The sequence below is a fragment of the Triticum aestivum genome, chromosome 1A (assembly GCF_018294505.1).
Source record: "Triticum aestivum cultivar Chinese Spring chromosome 1A, IWGSC CS RefSeq v2.1, whole genome shotgun sequence".
In the NCBI taxonomy this organism is placed as follows: domain Eukaryota; kingdom Viridiplantae; phylum Streptophyta; class Magnoliopsida; order Poales; family Poaceae; genus Triticum; species Triticum aestivum.
Window position 1 is genome coordinate 502,708,382 of NC_057794.1, and position 15,177 is coordinate 502,723,558.

Sequence of the window (15,177 nt, forward strand, 5' to 3'; positions counted from 1 at the left end):
GTTGACCACTGACGTCGTGATGATGTCATGCTGACGCAATTATATATTTTCTGGAATTAAAATAATTCAGAAAATCCAGAAAATGATTTAAACTTCAAAAATTCATAGAAATTCAACCGTAGCTCAGATTAAAATAATTTATATATGAAAAATTATCAGAAAAATGCAACCTTTCCATCTGTACTAATTTCATGCATGAAAAACCAACTTATACATGCTGAATATGGGAAAACACATTAGGGCATATATAAGAGACTTAATTTAGAAATGCATTTGAACCTTTGGTTCAAATGGACTACAAACCAAATGTTTACTAGATGCATTAGCTCAAACAGCATCACATCTACATGCCATGTTCATGCATCATATTGTTGCATATGATTGTGTATTGATTGCCGGCACCGTTCCTTCTCGATAGGTCCTGCTCCGGAGACGTTCCAGAGTACCTGTCTGTGAAGCAGTGCCTCCCTTGTTGTTTACCAGGCAAGCAACCCCCCTTGTTCATTTCGATAAAACCCTACTCTCTCGCTCCTGCTCTCAGTTATTGCATTAGGACAACAACGATTCATCTGCTACTTTGTGCTGCGGTAGTTGAACCCATTCCTCTGCATGACCTGTCATTGCCACAGTAAATAGTTGAAACCCACTAGCATGTGTAGGAGTTGATTGAAGCCACTGATGTGTTCCTACCATGCTATGCCTGCTATTGCTTAGAGTTGTGTCAGGTCTGGTTCATTGGGAATGAATTGGAGTGTTACGATATGTTCTGATGCTGAGAGTGAAGTGTGTGAACACGATTTGGTAAAGGTAGCGGTGAGAGGCCATGTAGGAGTACATGGTGGGTTGTCTCACTGGAACCGTCCTTAAGCACTGAGTTCTGTGTATGTTGTCCAATGACTCGATACTACCACACATTGGGTTCCGGTAACTCGACCCCTCTCGACTTATTAACCAACTTGGTCTCTGTCCAGGAGTCGCAACTAGTTTCTGGTGTTTGTAGGTAGTGCTATTTTTCTACCAAGTGGCACCCGGCAGGGTGGGCTTGGGACAGACTAGGCACACGTGGCACGGTGTACCGAGTGGCACCCGGTTGGTGGGCTCGGGAACCCTGCTCACATCGTTTGGGGCCGTGAGCGACACCCCGGCCGGATCTCCTTGCGGATGGAACCCGAATAGGCGATAAACCTGGGCTAGAGTCTTGTGTGGTTAGTCAGGTCGTGGCCGACACCCTCGCCAGGCTTCCGCTTGAAGGTTGCCGAGATACATGACGTGTACATGGCGGTAAGTGGCGAGAGCGTGTGTGAAGAAGTACACCCCTGCAGGGTTAACATGATCTATTCGAATAGCCGGGTCCGCGGTTATGGACTTCTTGGATGCTTACATGGTACATAGACAACTTGAAGTGGATACCTAAAATGCTCAAGACAAGTGTGAGTGCTATGGATGGCCTTCTCGTAGGGAGACGGGGATGAATCCATAGTAGTGTATTGTATGGTGATTAGTGGACTCGTGTACGTTGTTTCACCTCAAGAGTTTCTGGTAGTCGTAGAACAGGATAGCCACAGAGTCAAAGCTGGCTTGCTGCAACTAAACCCCACATTACCCTCTTGATACAAATGCATGTATGATAGGATCTGATGTAAGTCTTGCTGAGTACCTTTGTACTCATGTTGCTTTATTTATGTTTTTGCAGCGGAGACTTCGGTCTTACTAGTGTTCTCGTGGACTTCGACTAGTAGCTAGTACCTCAGCTACGATCTTGATCGGATGTTGTAGATAGTCAGGCTCTTCAGCCTTTTTCATTTGTAGATGTCTGTACCCAGACATGTAATGCTTCCGCTTGTTGCTTGTATGCTCTGTATGATGGGTCTTGTGACCCCTGTTTGCAATAATTGCTATGACGGCTCTTCTGAGCCTTTATCTATATGAGTTGTTGAGTTATGCTGTGATGCCATGTTGTACAGCACATACTTGCATGTTATGCGTACGTGTAATGTGTATTGCTATGTGTGGGATCTGACTATCTAGTTGTTTATTCTTAGTAGCCTCTCTTACCGGGAAATGTCTCCTAGTGCTTCCACTGAGCCCTGGTAGCTTGCTACTGCTCCGGAACACTTAGGCAGGCCGGCATGTGTCCTTCTTCGATCCTGTGTCTGTCCCTTCGGGAAATGTCACGCGATGAATACCGGAGTCCTGCTAGCCCGCTACAGCCCGGTTCACCGGAGTCCTGTTAGCCCAGTGCTACAGCCTAGATTCACTCGCTGATGACCGACACGTTCGATGCTGGGTCATGGATGCCTGTCCCTGTAAGTTAGTGCCACTTTGGGTTTACGACTAGCCATGTCAGCCCGGGCTCTTTATCATATGGATGCTAGCGACACCATCATATACGTGTGCCAAAATGCGCAAACGGTCCCGGGCAAAGGTAAGGCGACACCCATGGGGATACCGTGCGTGAGGCCGCAAAGCGATATGAGGTGTTACATGCTAGATCAATGTGGCATCGAGTCGGGGTCCTGACAGCTTTGGTATCAGAGCCTGACTGCCTGTAGGATTACCAAGCCATACTGGTCGAAGTTGAGTCTAGAAATTCTTTAGTTATGTAAGGGAATTGATTGTGGGAAGGAACGTAAGGCTCTTTTACTCCTTTACCTCATGGCCTTCTGATCTGAGTCCTCCTATCTTCCTCCGGGGTTAAGGAACTAGGCTTCTCTTCCGTCTATCAGGATCACGTGTTACTACTCCGTAGTTCCATAAGACTGGTTGATCAGAGTCATATCCCAGCTTTGAGTATTTCCGGTGTAGTCTGCTTAGTATGATCTCAGAACCTTGAGTAATACTGATGAGTATGTTACCACCCCATTTTTAGTAGGATGTCTCATTCTGAGCATTTTACTGTCGTTATGCTGCCGAAATTTCCCTAGGAGTTCGAGAGATACCAATCCCTTGTCCTACATTCTACATCCTATAGTTAATGTTGACTTCGTCCTTGGTTTCGTTCTCAGGATGTCATCAGCTAAGCGAAGTTTCGTCGCTCGTAGCCAGAACCATGGAGATGGTAGGGATGAGGATCCTCCTGACCAGCCCTCGTTGACAGAGTTCATGTTAGAGATGGAGAGAAACAAGCGTGAGTCTAACCGCTTGTTGGCACGTATCGAGGAGAACACCGCACATCAGTTCAAAGGGTCTACTACCATTCATGATTTCATTCGCTTGAACCCACCTACCTTTCATCATTCCATCGAGCCACTCGATGCAGATGACTGGCTCCGTAGCATCACTCATAAGCTGCGTTCCGCGAGCGTAGCTGAAGATGACAAGGTCACTTATGCCACATACCACCTGGAAGGTCCTGCTAGTCTTTGGTGGCAGAACTATGAGACTTTGCTTCCAGCTGGCCAGATTCCTACCTGGAAGGATTTCACTGAGGCTTTTCGTGAGCATCACATTCCCCAGGCCCTCCTTGATCGGAAGAGAGAAGAGTTCTGTAGTTTCACCCAGAATAAGATGGCTGTTGATGCTTATAGCAGAGAGTTCGAGAACCTTGCCCGCTATGCCACAGAAGAAGTGTCCACGGACGCCAAGAAGCAAGCTAGGTTCCGGAAGGGTCTCAACCCCAAGTTGCGTCGTGATCTCCACCTGCATCATTGAGATACATTCCAAGCCCTTGTGAACAAGGCCATCAATGCAGAGACAGCTCAACTCACTTACGAGGAGTCTCGTAAGCACACCCGTGATTTGGGATCTCCCTCTGGCTCTAGTTCCCAGAAACGCCGGATTTGGGTTCCAAACTCTGCTCTTCCTTCCGGTTATACACCGAGGTCATCTCATGTGGTGCCTCCTCCAGCTCAGTCGTATGTTCCACCCAGGCCTACTGGTAGACCGTTTGTCAGTGCGGGTCCCCGTCCAACCTCAGGGACTTGCTTCACATGCGGGAAGCCAGGACACTATGCACGTGATTGCTCTCAGACTAGTTATGCTCCACCCCAGCCCGAGAAGACTGTTGGCTGTATTAAGCCATCACGCAAGATGATCAGTGTCAAGTCAGCCCCCACTGAACGTGGACGTGTGCATCACGTCTCAGCTAAAGACGCTCATGATGATCCAGATGTCGTTCTTAGCACACTCCTTGTCAATTGTCACCCAGCATCAGTTCTATTTGATACTGGAGCATCTCACTCCTTCATTTCTGAAAGCTATGCTAACTTGCACAACCTGTCATTTTGTGAAATGCCAACTCCGCTAGTCATCCAAACTCCTGGATCCAAATGGCAAACCTCTAGTGTAAGCCATGGTAACGAAATCCTTGTTGACAGACTTGTATTCCTTGCATCACTTGTAGCCCTCAAGTCTTCAGATATTAACATCATCTTGGGTATGGACTGGATGACAGCTCATCATGCCAAGATTGATTGTTACACAAGATCTGTTCAACTTACACACCCATCTGGCAAGATAGTCACCGTCTCCACTAGAGTTGCAAAGCGTCAGCTCTATTCTCTTAATGCCAGCCCTCTTCCAGACCTTGAAGATATCCGGTAGTCCGTGACTTTCCGGATGTCTTTCCAGAGGAACTGCCAGGTGTTCCACCTGACAGAGATGTAGAGTTCGTCATAGATCTTATCCCAGGAACAGCTCCAATCTCCCGGAGACCTTACAAGATGGCACCCTTAGAACTAGCCGAGCTTAAGAAACAACTCGATGAGTCCTTGCAAAAGGGTTTCATCCGTCCTAGTTCTTCTCCTTGGGCTTGCCCCGTCCTCTTTGTCAAGAAGAAAGACGGTACGGACCGGATGGTCGTTGATTATCGTCCCGTTAATTTGGTCACGATAAAGAACAAGTATCCGCTCCCCAGGATCAACGACCTGTATGATCAGCTCGCTGGATCCTCAGTCTTCTCCAAGATGGATTTAAGGTTAGGCTACCATCAAATCAAGATCAGAAACGGGGACATTCCCAAGACAGCTTTTGTCACTCGTTATGGTCAGTACGAGTACACCGTCATGTCCTTTGGCCTAACCAACGCCCCAGCCACATTCTCCCGCCTGATGAACTCGATCTTCATGGAGTACTGAGATAAGTTCGTCGTGGTTTACCTCGATGATATTCTTATTTACTCGAAGAACGAGGAAGAGCATGCCGAACATCTTAGACTTGTTTTAGAAAAGCTCAGAGAACACCGCCTTTATGCCAAGTTCTCCAAGTGCGAATTTTGGTTGCCAAGAGTGACCTACCTAGGCCACGTAATCTCTGGTAAGGGCATTGCTGTCAATCCCGAGAGAGTTCAAGCCGTTCTCGATTGGACTCCACCTGAGACCGTTAAACAAGTTAGGAGTTTCCTTGGTCTAGCCAGCTATTGTCGCCGCTTTGTTGAAAACTTCTCCAAAGTAGCCAAACCCCTCACGGAACTTCTCAAGAAAGATAAAAAGTTCGAGTGGTCCCCACAGTGTGAGTACAGTTTTCAAGAACTGAAAAGACGCCTGACTTCTGCTCCCATACTTGTGCCACCGGATTTCACTAAAGACTTTATTATCTACTGCGACGCCTCACGACAAGGACTAGGTTGCATTCTTATGCAGGATCGTCATGTGATTGCCTATGCATCTCGACAGTTGCATCCACATGAGGAGAATTATCCTACACATGATCTAGAGCTTGCAGCCGTAGTCTATGCACTCAAGACCTGGCGACATTACCTCCTTGGTAAACGTTGCGAGATCTACACCGATCACCAGAGTCTCAAGTATATCTTCACCCAACCGGATCTGAACCTTAGGCAAAGACGTTGGTTGGAGTTGATCACAGATTATGATCTAGGGATTACCTACACCCCAGGCAAAGCCAATGTCATGGCTGATGCTCTAAGCCGTAAATCCTATTGCAACAATCTCATGTTGCAGCAAGGCCAACCACTTCTCCATGAGGAATTCTGTAAGCTTAACCTTCACATTGCGCCTCGCGGATTCCTTTCTACCTTGGTGGTGAAACCTACCCTTGTGGATCTTATCATCGAAGCCCAGAAACATGATACGGGGATTACCCGGATCAAGAGGAACATTAAGAAGGGAGTTGGTGGATGTTTCTCTATGGATGATCGCGGTGTTGTTTTCTTTGAGAATCGCTTGGTGGTTCCCAAGAAGCAACATCTTCGGCAGTTGATTCTTAAGGAGGCGCATGAATCTCCTCTCACAATTCATCCCGGTAGCTCTAAGATGTATCAGGACCTACGCCAGAGGTTCTGGTGGACTAGGATGAAGAGAGAAATCGCTGAGTTCATTGCTAAATGTGACGTTTGTCGTCGCGTTAAGGCAGAGCATCAAAGACCTGCTGGCACCCTTCAGCCTTTAGCTATTCCTGAATGGAAATGGGATAAAGTTGGTATGGACTTCATCACCGGCTTTCCCAGGACCAAAAGAGGGAATAACGCTATCTTCGTAGTCGTTGATCGTCTTTCCAAAGTGGCTCACTTCCTCCCTGTTCGAGAGAGTATCACTGCTAGTCAGCTTGCTGACTTATATATTTCTCGAATAGTGTCACTTCATGGTGTTCCACTAGAGATCAATTCAGACCGTGGCAGTCTTTTCACTTCTCATTTCTGGGAGAGTTTCCAAACTGCCATGGGAACCCATCTTTCCTTCAGTACCGCTTTCCACCCTCAGTCGAGTGGTCAGGTGGAACGGGTCAATCAAATTCTCGAAGACATGCTCAGAGCTTGCGTTATCTCATTCGGTATGGATTGGGAAAAATGTCTTCCTTTCGCCGAGTTTGCTTATAACAATAGCTACCAATCCAGCCTCAAGCAAGCTCCTTTTGAGGTTCTCTATGGACGAAGATGTCGAACACCTTTGAACTGGTCAGAAACCGGTGAAAGACAATTCTTTGGACCGGATATGATCCAGGAGGCAGAAGAGCAAGTTCCCATCATTCGTGAGAATTTGAAAACAGCTCAGTCTCGTCAGAAAAGTCAGTACGATCGTCATCATAAGGATATGACTTATGAAATTGGCGACCAAGCTTACCTTCGGGTTACTCCTTTGAAGGGTACCCATCGTTTCGGTATCAAGGGCAAGTTGGCTCCTCGTTACATTGGTCCCTTTCGCATTCTCGCCAAACGAGGAGAGGTTGCCTACCAGTTGGAACTCCCCCCACATCTTTCTCGAGTTCATGATGTCTTCCACGTCTCTCAACTCAGGCGTTGCTTCTCGGATCCTATCCGTGGAGTGGACCACGAAACGCTTGATCTCCAAGATAACCTCACATACCGAGAGTACCCGGTTCGCATTCTTGATCAAGCAGAGCATGTCACTCGACGTCAGAACATCAAGTTTCTCAAAGTTCAATGGTCTCATCATTCTGAGAGAGAAGCTACTTGGGAGCGAGAAGATCGTCTTCGACTGGAGTACCCCGCTTTCTTTCCGTCGACCCCTGAATCTCGAGACGAGATTCTTTCAAGTGGGGGCGAGTTGTCACATCCCTAGTCTGGTATGACCTAGACTAGCTAGTCATTTGTGCATCATGTTTAAATTTCATTTAAATTTGAAATGAGGATTGGTGGAACCCTCAGAATCATTTTTTGGAAATGACCCAAATAAAAATTTCTCCAAAAGGGTCCAAGAAAATGCTCATGATGCCCTCTAAAAATATTGGACAGAGATAAAAATCAAAACAATATTTTTAGGAGCTCATGGACATTTATTTTGGCCATTTGGATTAATTCGATAAATATTTGCATTGGAAATATATTTCTATATATATGAAATATGGTCCAAAAAATTATGCCATTTATAAAAGAGCTCTGGAATAATATATCTAACTCCTGCAAAAATTGGCATAAGGAAATTAAATGATTTAATATATTTATTAAATCAAACAAATGTCAGAAAATTAGAAAAGAAAACAGAAAAGGGGAGAGAGACTTACCTGGCCCATCTCCAGCTGGCGGCCCAGCCCACCCCCGCTACCTTCTGTCGTCCCCCTCCTCGGACAGAAGGACAAGGGCGTGTGCCCGACGCTCGCCGGCACGCGCGCGCGCCACCTCCCCCCTGCTGGCCACCTCCTGCTTCCCCGGACTCCCTCCCAATGCCATGGAGACGGCCACGCACCCCAGGCCCTCTCATTCCTCCTCCCCCCCATGCTCATCCCCTCCTCTGGCTCCCCCCTCACTTCCACCGAACGCGGCCGCCGCCGCCGACGAGAACCACCACGGCCACAGCCACCCCCTCGCCCCTCGGTTGTGCCCACGAGCTCCGCGACGTCGTCCTCGATCCCCTCACTGAACCACGCCCCGTCAGAAGCCCTGCAGCGTCGACTTCGAGCTCTTCTTCAACCTTCGGCCGCCGGTGACCACGTCTTCGATTCGCGCCGTCTAGGTCGTCCCCAGGCCCACTGAGCTGCGCTTCGACCTCCCAGTGAGCTCCGCCGCCGTTCCCCTTTCTTCTCCCCCTCGTATCCACGCCGTAGCACCGTTCCCCACCACGGCCGAAGCCTCTCGCCGCCGTCCATGTCGCCGCCGCCGTCTCGGCCCACCTCCGCCCAAACCAAGCCTCCCCTCGCGTTCCTGGTGCCACGAGGGTGCCGCCGGGCCCCGCAGGTGGCCTCCCCGTGCCCCGCAGCCCGATCCCGCTCGCGCCTGAACTCCGGCCACCGCCGCGAGCTTTGCTCCGGCGAGCTCCGGCCGTCCCCGCTCCTCCCACCTGTCCCACCAGATGCGCGAGAGCCCGGGCTACGCCCCGGTGCTCTCAGACGCCGTCCCCGTGGCCTGTGGCGCGGACTCCGCCGCGTCCAGAGGTCGCCGGCGACGAGCCCCGTCGCCTGAGCCCTGCCAAGTGGGGCCGACCCGTCAGGTGATTAGCTTAGTGCTAATCACCGTTAACTAACCCCCCCTGACGCTGACCAGTGGGCCCGACCCCCCCCCTAACCTTTTAATTAAACTAAATAAACCCCTGTTAACCCCCCTGTCACTGACGTGTGGGTCCCACACATCAGGTTTGACCCGGACCAGCCCAGTTGACCGCTGACGTCGTGATGACGTCATGCTGACGCAATTATATATTTTCTGGAATTAAAATAATTCAGAAAATCCAGAAAATGATTTAAACTTCAAAAATTCATAGAAATTCAACCGTAGCTCAGATTAAAATAATTTATATATGAAAAATTATCAGAAAAATGCAACCTTTCCATCTGTACTAATTTCGTGCATGAAAAACCAACTTATACATGCTGAATATGGGAAAACACATTAGGGCATATATAAGAGACTTAATTTAGAAATGCATCTGAACCTTTGGTTCAAATGGACTACAAACCAAATGTTTACTAGATGCATTAGCTCAAACAGCATCACATCTACATGCCATGTTCATGCATCATATTGTTGCATATGATTGTGTATTGATTGTCGGCACCGTTCCTTCTCGATAGGTCCTGCTCCGGAGACGTTCCAGAGTACCTGTCTGTGAAGCAGTGCCTCCCTTGTTGTTTGACCAGGCAAGCAACCCCCCTTGTTCATTTCGATAAAACCCTACCCTCTCGCTCCTGCTCTCAGTTATTGCATTAGGACAACAACGATTCATCTGCTACTTTGTGCTGCGGTAGTTGAACCCATTCCTCTGCATGACCTGTCATTGCCACAGTAAATAGTTGAAACCCACTAGCATGTGTAGGAGTTGATTGAAGCCATTGATGTGTTCCTACCATGCTATGCCTGCTATTGCTTAGAGTTGTGTCAGGTCTGGTTCATTGGGAATGAATTGGAGTGTTACGATATGTTCTGATGCTGAGAGTGAAGTGTGTGAACACGATTTGGTAAAGGTAGCGGTGAGAGGCCATGTAGGAGTACATGGTGGGTTGTCTCACTGGAACCGTCCTTAAGCACTGAGTTCTGTGTATGTTGTCCAATGACTCGATACTACCACACATTGGGTTCCGGTAACTCGACCCCTCTCGACTTATTAACCAACTTGGTCTCTGTCCAGGAGTCGCAACTAGTTTCTGGTGTTTGTAGGTAGTGCTATTTTTCTACCAAGTGGCACCCGGCAGGGTGGGCTTGGGACAGACTAGGCACACGTGGCACGGTGTACCGAGTGGCACCCGGTTGGTGGGCTCGGGAACCCTGCTCACATCGTTTGGGGCCGTGAGCGACACCCCGGCCGGATCTCCTTGCGGATGGAACCCGAAAAGGCGATAAACCTGGGCTAGAGTCTTGTGTGGTTAGTCAGGTCGTGGCCGACACCCTCGCCAGGCTTCCGCTTGAAGGTTGCCGAGATACATGACGTGTACATGGCGGTAAGTGGCGAGAGCGTGTGTGAAGAAGTACACCCCTGCAGGGTTAACATGATCTATTCGAATAGCCAGGTCCGCGGTTATGGACTTCTTGGATGCTTACATGGTACATAGAAAACTTGAAGTGGATACCCTAAAATGCTCAAGACAAGTGTGAGTGCTATGGATGGCCTTCTCGTAGGGAGACGGGGATGAATCCATAGTAGGGTATTGTATGGTGATTAGTGGACTCGTGTACGTTGTTTCACCTCAAGAGTTTCTGGTAGTCGTAGAACAGGATAGCCACAGAGTCAAAGCTGGCTTGCTGCAACCAAACCCCACATTACCCTCTTGATATAAATGCATGTACGATAGGATCTGATGTAAGTCTTGCTGAGTACCTTTGTACTCATGTTGCTTTATTTATGTTTTTGCAGCGGAGACTTCGGTCTTACTAGTGTTCTCGTGGACTTCGACTAGTAGCTAGTACCTCAGCTACGATCTTGATCGGATGTTGTAGATAGTCAGGCTCTTCAGCCTTTTTCATTTGTAGATGTCTGTACCCAGACATGTAATGCTTCCGTTTGTTGCTTGTATGCTCTGTATGATGGGTCTTGTGACCCCTGTTTGCAATAATTGCTATGACGGCTCTTCTGAGCCTTTATCTATATGAGTTGTTGAGTTATGTTGTGATGCCATGTTGTACAGCACATACTTGCATGTTATGCGTACGTGTAATGTGTATTGCTATGTGTGGGATCTGACTATCTAGTTGTTTATTCTTAGTAGCCTCTCTTACCGGGAAATGTCTCCTAGTGCTTCCACTGAGCCCTGGTAGCTTGCTACTGCTCCGGAACACTTAGGCAGGCCGGCATGTGTCCTTCTTCGATCCTGTGTCTGTCCCTTCGGGGAAATGTCACGCGATGAATACCGGAGTCCTGCTAGCCCGCTACAGCCCGGTTCACCGGAGTCCTGTTAGCCCAGTGCTACAGCCTGGATTCACTCGCTGATGACCAACACGTTCGATGCTGGGTCATGAATGCCTGTCCCTGTAAGTTAGTGCCACTTTGAGTTTACGACTAGCCATGTCAGCCCGGGCTCTTTATCATATGGATGCTAGCGACACCATCATATACGTGTGCCAAAATGCGCAAACGGTCCCGGGCAAAGGTAAGGCGACACCCGTGGGGATACCGTGCGTGAGGCCACAAAGCGATATGAGGTGTTACATGCTAGCTCAATGTGGCATCGAGTCGGGGTCCTGACAGACATCGACACAATCCTACAAATGCAGGCTGACAACGCCCGTTCTTTCATGACTCCCACGATAGACGGCGGCTTCATCCACGCTTCGGTCCCTTGAGTCGAGTCGAAAGCAGTGATGCTGTGTCTAGTTCTGAAACATCGATTGGCTCATGTTGTAATTAAACTTTAATGAACTTGTAGTATGTCTCTTTGGTTTCGAGAGTCGTTCAACTTAAGATGTAATCGATGCTATTAATGTCTTGCTTTTCTCTTCCGATCATTATGTTGCATACTATATATTGCTTATGTATTGTCTGTGAATTGGTACTAACGTTTCATTTGGCTACTGCATAGCGGTGCCGTGGTATGTCATGTACAAGGGTAAGGTTCCCGGAGTCTACGACGACTGGGAGGAGTGTCGGAGACAGGTTCACCGATTCAGCGGTAACAGTTACAAAGGGTACGCCACTAGGGCCGAGGCCGAATCTAGATACACCCGCTATCTAGCGGGAGAGGGGAGGGAGCGTTGGAGGAACCGGATGAAGACGAGTTTCATCGTGATGATGCTCATCGTGATGACTGCAACTCTCTTCTATGTGATGGTAGTTTAGATGATCGATATCGACTTGTAATGTGAAGACAAACTCGCGGTCTCGAGACTTGTAATATAATGTTCTATCTTTGTTCGGTCTTTTCAATTCGGAGACTAATATGATGAATTGTATTTGGAGACTAAAATGATGAATTGTATTCAGAGACTAATCTTCTATTGTATTCGATGAATCTGTTGTTGATGTGTGCTGTTTATATTTTGTCCAATTATACATTTTGTAACCTGTGCAAAAAACAGAAAATTAAAAAATAAAAAAAATCTAATATTCATACTAATGGCGCATCACACCATAGTGCGCCATTAGTATGCCAAAGGATACTAATGGCGCATCATTAGACAGTGCGCCATTAGTATGCCGAACTTACTAATGGCGCATCTCGTTGTCGTGCGCCATTAGTATGCCAAAGCCCCTGGGTATACATGGCCCCCTGGGAGGCATACTAATGGCACACTGTTGTATATACTAATGGCGCATCTGAGGTGCGCCATTAGTATACCAGATACTAATGGCGCACCCGTGGTGCGCCATTAGTAAAATATACTAATGGCGTGCTACTAATGGCGCACCACTAATGCGCCATTAATGGCCAAATTAGGTGCGCCATTAGTAGGCCTTTTCCTAGTAGTGGTGGATACTAGGGATCAAGCCCTAACAAAACTAACTCGATTACATGATGAATCTCATCCAACTCCTTACCGACCAGCAAGCCTACAAAGGAATTACTCACTCCCGGTGGGGAGCATCATGGACTTGGTGATGGAGAAGGGTTGGTGATGACGAAGAACGAAGATCCCCCTCTCCGGAGCCCCAAACGGACTCCAGATCTGGCCTCCCGATGAAGAACAGGAGGTGACGGCGACTCCATCTCGTGGATCGCGGTAATTATTTCTTCCTGATTTTTTTTCTGGAAAAATAGGATTTTATAGCATCGGTTTCAGGGTCTGCGGGGCCACCAGGTGGGCACAACCCACCTGGGCACGCCAGGAGAGGGGGGTGCACCCTGGTGGGTTGTGCTCACCCCGGTGCCCCCCCTCTCGTGGGTATTGGCTCCAGAAATTCTTATTATTGATATAAAAAATCCTCGCAAAGTTTCGTTCCATTATGAGGACTTTTATTTCTGCACAAAAACAACACCATGGTAGTTCTGCTGAAAACAACGTCAGTCCGGGGTGAGTTTCATTCAAATCATGCAAATTAGAGTCCAAAACAAGAGGAAAAGCGTTAGGAAAAGTAGATACCTTGGAGACGTATCAACTCCCCCAAGCTTAAACCTTTGCTTGTCCTCAAGCAATTCAGTTGATAAACTAAAAGTGAAAAAGGAAAACTTTTACGAACTCTTTTGCTCTTGTTTGCATAAATAAGCTTAAACATCACCCAGGTTTTTAGCCAACATTATAACTAACCATGTCGACAATAACTCTTAAAGATTATATTAACTCATATCAATGACATAATCATCTAGCGAGCAATAATAAGACATCTCAAACGGCAACACGTTGCCAAAACAACCATGATATTATATGACAATAGTGGTATCTCGCTAGCCCTTTATGAGACCGCAAAATATAAATGCAGAGCATCTCCAAAATCCAAGCAATGACTAAACATTGTAATTCATGGTAGAAAAGATCCAGTCATGATGCACCCAACATTAGCTACACACAATGCATAAGTCATCACAGTTGTGCTCTCAGGTTCTAGCGCTTGTTTTAGAAGGTGATGACACAACATAAAAGTAAATAGATAGTCCCTTCGCAGATGGAAGCAATTATTTATAGAGATGCCAGAGCTCAAGTTTTAAAACAGAGACAAATGATATTTTGAGACATGTACCCTTCTCATTTACTTCACGACTATCAGTTATCAATATCTTCCATGCTAAGCACGCTAGTGGCGGTTCCCAAGTGATAAAAGTAAAGGTTTACTCCCCCTCCACCAACAATTACACTCCACGGCTTGTCCGAAACAACGGGTGCCGTCCAAACCAACAACAGTCCTAGGGGAGTTTTGTCTAATTATTTGCATTTTTGAGTTCGGGACTGGGAATCCCTATTACCGCCCTTTTCTTGTGCTATGGCGAGTGAATAAACACTCGACCTGAGAATAGCCCGCTTAGCATGGAAGATACCGACCACCTCCTATCGTTCTATGAATGATCCAGGCACACAAAAAGGATATGTTTTTAGATGTTTTTAGAGGTGGCACATGCAAATTTACTTAGGACGGCAGGGTAATACCGCATATAGGTAGGTATGGTGGACTCATCGAGAATAACTTTGGGTTCAAGGTTTTTGATGTACAAGCAGAATTCCCACTTAGTACGGGCGAAGGCTAGCAATTAGATTGAGAAGCGGCCAGCTAGAGAGCAACAATGATCATGAACATGCATTATGCATAAGTAACATTGGACACTAGCATGAGTAGGATATGAACACCATGAACATAAATATCATAGAGGCTATGTTGGTTTTGATTCAACTACATGCATGAACATGTGCCAAGTCAAGCCACTCGAACATCCAAAGGAGGATACCATATCATCATACTACATCACAATCATTTTAACGCAATGTTGATATCCAAGATAAATCATTATCCACTCCCAGCTACTTATGCATGGCATGAGAAACTATAATCTCTAATTGTCATTGCAAACATGTTTAATCATAAATGGGTTGAATCATGGACACTAGTTAAACATATTTACACGAACAGAACAAGTCGAGTTCATACCAGTTTCTCTCTGCCACGACCATTTCATCGAATATCATCATTATTGCCTTTCACTTGCATGACCGAACGATGTGAAAATAATAATAGTGCAAGGGTGCCATGGACTAAGCTGAAATTTGCAAAACATTTTTTTCAATAGGAGAAGACAAGTTAAAATGGGCTCTTTATTAGTTCAATAGTTATTCATATGAGAGCCACTCAACATTTTCATCGTGGTCTTCTCATTGGCACAACTCGAATAAAAGGAAAAGAAATTCAGAAAAACACACTGACATATTTTAGGAGTTTTTGGTTTTCTTGAACAAGCAAATAGAAGGGAAAA